This window comes from Rutilus rutilus (assembly GCF_951802725.1).
Source record: "Rutilus rutilus genome assembly, contig: SCAFFOLD_90, whole genome shotgun sequence".
In the NCBI taxonomy this organism is placed as follows: domain Eukaryota; kingdom Metazoa; phylum Chordata; class Actinopteri; order Cypriniformes; family Leuciscidae; genus Rutilus; species Rutilus rutilus.
The window spans coordinates 23,244-28,493 of NW_028175491.1; the positions used below are offsets into that span (position 1 = coordinate 23,244).

General features: G+C 39.5%; 1 long non-coding RNA gene across 1 annotated transcript; it reads right to left on the reverse strand.

The window, feature by feature from the left end:
- Window positions 1-1,137: 1,137 nt before the first annotated feature.
- On the reverse strand, window positions 1,138-2,081 carry LOC311285702. Its single transcript, XR_014626394.1, has 3 exons — window positions 2,011-2,081; window positions 1,688-1,781; window positions 1,138-1,225 (listed from the first exon to the last, which is right to left on the reverse strand). It is a non-coding gene; the product is annotated as an uncharacterized lncRNA (long non-coding RNA).
- Window positions 2,082-5,250: the final 3,169 nt, after the last annotated feature.

The following is a 5,250-nucleotide window of genomic DNA, read 5'->3' on the forward strand; positions in this document are numbered from 1 at the left end:
ACATGTCATTAAAACAATTGAATATATATTTTCCAATGCAACACCTTTGCTCTTAGTGCAAGCGAGCTTATCTGTATTTAGAAAGAACAAACTGTCTTTTCTGCAAATGTCATTTTGACCTCGTTCTTCAGCAGTAAGGAAGAAGATGATATGCAACTTGCAGTTTCTTTAACAACATGTATGGTATAAACTGGCTAGAATAAAAATTTCCATTACAGTTAGTTAATGTGCCGATAAAGCAAGCAATGCTTTATCAATAAGCCAACTCACCCTCAGCCCATTGCTGCACATCAGACACCCATAGCTGCAGTGTGTCATCATCTACACCAAGCTCATCTTTGGTAGCATTCAGGATGTCCACTTGTTCTTTGAGCATCCTTACAGTCTACAATAACAAATGTCCTTTTCATGTATGCATGTACATTATTTGTGTTTATTTTTCATTATGATATCAACATCACTGTTGAAAAATGTACCTTGGCGTATCTCTGGCTTAAAGTGCGGCCCATATTCTTGACTTTCTTTTTATTCCACCTGGAAGCCAGAAGGGTCAGCATGTTTGTTCTTCCTGAATTCAATGTCAGTACAAATTATTAACAACAACAAGGGCCCACCCACCTCCTAGACACACACACACACACACACACACACACACACACACACACACACACACAGAAACACACCCACCTGCTTTGGACATGTACTTGGTCGTGATTGCTGCCCTTGACAAGAAACTGTTCACTTGTTCAACCTCTTCTCCAATTGTTGAGCCTGCACCTTCCTGAAATGCGCCTCCCCATTTGATCTAATAAGAAGTGCGTACAATAAATGTTATTTCTAAATTACTCAATGACTCAAATGACTACTAACTTAGTCATTAAAGTTGCAATGTACCTCGCATTTCCCAGTGTGAGCCTTTGCGTGCATTACAGACAGGAAAGGACGCATGGACAGGAGCTTCCTCATCTCAGGGCATTGCTGAGCCACCTTGGACAAATATGGGAAATATTTGCATGCCACATCGGAGCAAAGGAATGTGATGTTTCCTGGGGCTTTTTCTGCCAACATCCTTTGGATGAAAAGAGGGTAGGCAAAAATCTCCCCTCGATACATGTTTACAGACAGCAATTTCAAGCCCTTCCTCATCCAATTTGCTGGTGTTTTTCCTGGAAGACTCCTTAGCTGCTCTCCAACTTGAAGATCCACACGACCCTTTTCCTGAGATCTAAAATTTAAAGATTATAACATAAAATTAATGAATTTTTAAACTCTCTAAGAATTGTGACTGTCAACAGGTTCTCAAAGTTACTGGACAGGATGATGCGTTCTGTTTGCAGAACTACTGTAGGATAAACTAGTTTAACACGTATGGAACCTCCAAATGTACTGTATGGATATAAAAAGCCTTTACTGTCCTTTTGAAATAGATAGAGAAATTAAATCTGAGCTTCATAAAGTTTTCAGGTATGCCTTTCCTACCTTAAAGTAATTTTAATAAGACATTAGACCCTGGAGAAGCCTAAACCAAGCAAGTCTAAGAAATATCAGTAATTTCCTGCACAGGTTACACTTTCTGTTGTTGTTAACTGACTCTTTCATGAAAAATAAGTCTCTATGATTATGTTATTTTACTCAAAGTAAATAATGTCAAGACAGCAATGAGACAAAAACAAATATTGAAACTTGCATGATTTGTTTGTCTGTGGATGTTGTCAACAAACTCAGCAACCTCCTCATCTTTCTGAATAAAGACACCTTCAAAGTTGCCTGGCTCTGAAGTGCTGAAACAATACAGTGAGAGCTGTTCAAACAATGTCCATTTTTCATACACTGTTGACATGGGCTAGTTAACTTAACCCATATATCTAATGCATAATGTAAAAAATATAATTTCATATTGAAATTTCTACGTTTTGGCTCCTTAACCTGATTTGGCTACTAAACATTCGAAGTGTAGGAACCAATAGTTAGGAATACTTTTTTTGGTCTAAAACCCTAAATGTGAAATACCTTGCATTTGATTTGAAGCGATAAAGCTTGCGGTTTCCGTCAACTGACACTGCAAGCATCTCTGGAGTGCAGACAGGGCAGTCAAATGATTTCTTGTGGAATATCTTCTCCACCTCGTATGTCACAGCAACCCACTCAGAAAAGCTTTTGCTGAAGGTATCAGCTGATATTTTGCCAGACTTTTAGATATAGGACAAACGTAGGAGAAAAGTCTAAGGAAAATAATATTTGTGTATGTGTAACTCACCATAAACACTAACTAATAAACATTGCATGCATCTTCATTAAGCTTGGCAAAATTGAAAACTCACTCTTCCGAAGCGCTCTGTTCTTTCATCAAGCATTTTGATGTACGCCTTAAGTGATACACCTGGTGCAGCCATCTTAAGGTCATAGAAAGACTGAAAGACATCAGTGGTATACAGGGTGCAGAAATTCATGGTGCCAGGCCAGTATCCATCACGCTGGATGTCCTTAATGGTGGGGGACCATGTTAGGCAACAGCTGGTGCAACTCACAGCTGGCAATACAAGGTTGTAGTGGCCTGTAGGGAGCATTAATTTAAATGAATAAATTAAGTAGTACTGTTAATTTACCTCAACAGAAGAAGGAAACAGGCCGTTGTTTCTAATTCCCTCTTTCTGATAAGTTTAAATGGTTATAGGAAAAGATTGCAAGAAGATGTTGCAGAAAACACATGATAATGCACTTGAAATGTACTGCAACCTTGTCGTGCTCGTGCATTACAACAAAATACCTGTTGTAAAGTTTTTCTTTCTTCAAAGCAGAGACCAGTGAGACAGTTGGGATTGCGTTCAACGGAAGTTATTCTTTATTGAGAAACTCCGCCGTATGTTGCTGTAGAAACTTCCAACATGATCTAACTCTAATACAGTATGCATTGTAGTTATATACATTCCAAGGGGGAGGGATTACATAGAGGTGGAGACTCTGAACAAAGCATGCAAATGAGTATACAGGTTAAGGAAACCCGCCCCAGACCGGCAGTCTCAATTTAATCAGCATACTTATTCAAATGCTGATACTAGCCAGGAACTCCAATTCCAAGGGCCATCCCAAAGCCATTAAAGACAATAGGTTAGCGTTTCCGTGATCTGACTCATTTAACTTACAAAGGAAAAACAGGTCGGGCAGGAATACTGTACCTTGCTGTAAACTCAATAATCACTTTCTCAGTTTATATACCATCTAAATTAAAACCCCAAATGCTAAAATCAGTATTCTTCACCGTGCTGTTATGTAAGGAAGCATATCTGAAATAGATTCTTAAATTTTAACCCTTCAGTCCCCTCTTTGAGAGTTCTTAAAATAACTCTCACAAAATACAAATTTAAACACATAAAGTTCATTCTTGTAACTGGTGTAAGTTGCAGGCACATATAACTTATTCTGTGTTGTGTCCTTGATTTACATCAGGGTCATAGTTCTTCTCAAAACCATAACTGTTGACACATACGACGCAGGGTGTAAAATGTCGTATAAACTACATGATTACACAGAAAACCATGTAGCATAAGAGTGGAAGTCTTGAAAGTCCATGGCGCCTGAATAGCTGTGAAGTCTGTTTCCTGTAGAGTCCATTTGTCACGTAGAGTCGCTCTGATGACTCGTCCCTCATGAGGTTTGTTCATGGAAATCTGAGGTGATGTTTTATACCAGGATGCTGCTTGTGAAGACATCATGGCATACACACATACCTGTAACACAGTAAAACAAAAAAACGGCCGACCAGCAGTATTCATGCATGGACTTTCTTCCATAAGTCGCACATGTTCTGTGTTGATTTTCTGTAATTGCATGTTGACACAGAAACGAACATGCGATTAGGGTCGTGAATTTTCTGCGTTGTGTATTTTTCATTTTCTTTTGTGATAGTTCGTTCAGCAGTGGGTCTGGTTGTCTTCTTGAGCTTGGGGCTTCATATGCAGATGAGACGGTCGTTGCATATGGATCTTGAAAAAGCCATCAAGTTTTATCTGCACACTGTAAGACAGAAAACAGAAAAACAGAGAGCAGTATTTCTTCAAAACACTACGGTTGTAGCTTTTTTTCAGAGTCTAGTGTTGTTGTTTCATTCTTTCCCTATTTCTTAATTGATTTGACACCTTTGGATCAGTGAGGTAAGGATGGACTACATAATGGGGAAGGCCTATGAGGTTGTCTTCACCCTGGATTGGCCCCCGACGCCTGTTGCGTCAGTTCTTTCCAGGGCCCTCACTGAACCGTGTGTCCTATCCTGTTCCTGTAGAACGGGGAAACAACTGTACAGTGTGTGAGAAAAATTGGCTCTTCCCATTCTCCAATGACACATCAGTCTTAATAGACATCATATAGAGCATGGGGGTCTGACTGGAATATTTCTGTGGTATAACATTTTAAGGCTGTGAGTATACTGAATGTCCCTCAAAACAAAGGCTGTGACAGTCAATAAGTCTTTCATCTTTGTTGTAAATTGGGGAGATTAAGTAATCACAGCCTAAATGGTTAACATCTTATCAGGTTGCCCCCCGAGTCCAATGACGAGGGGAGGGGTTGCTTCAAAGTAGCAAACAAATGTAGTAAAAGCTGCATAACATTGTTAACTTGTCTTAAGTTATTCTTGTTTTTTCTACATTCTTTTCCAAAATGTCCAGGCTTGCCACAGTAAGAACAACTGGCTTCTCTAGGACTTTTGCGTTTCTTTGGCTTCTCTGAGTTGACCTTAAAGGATGCTGCTGCAATTTTTACTCTTGCCTTGACATGAAAGTCTCTTTCCCACATAGCTAAACTGTCCAAGTTGTCTTGCAGGGTTCTATTTGACCATGTAAGATCTAAGAAAGGCAATGCATTTCTATGTTCTGACAAAAGACCATCGGACCATGCGCGAACTAGAGGACCATTATGACCTAACACTTTCTCTGGAGTGTCGGCAATCCCGCTGTAAGCGGCAGCGGTCTGGCAAAATCTTTCTGTGTACTCACAAACAGTTTCATCCTTCTTCTGTACACAACTAGTGAGCTTTGACCAGTCCACTTTCGGTCCAACAATGTTTTTTAACACTTTAACAACTTCCTCTCTCAATTCATCTTTACTGGCCTGTTGCAGTTCAGAATTATTTACAGCACTTTCAAAATCATTGAATTCTGACTCAGTCAAGATCTGTGATATTAGCTGGGTGACTTCAGCTAGAGTCATATCATAGATCCGCATTTTGCTGATCAATGCTCTTCTAAACTCAGA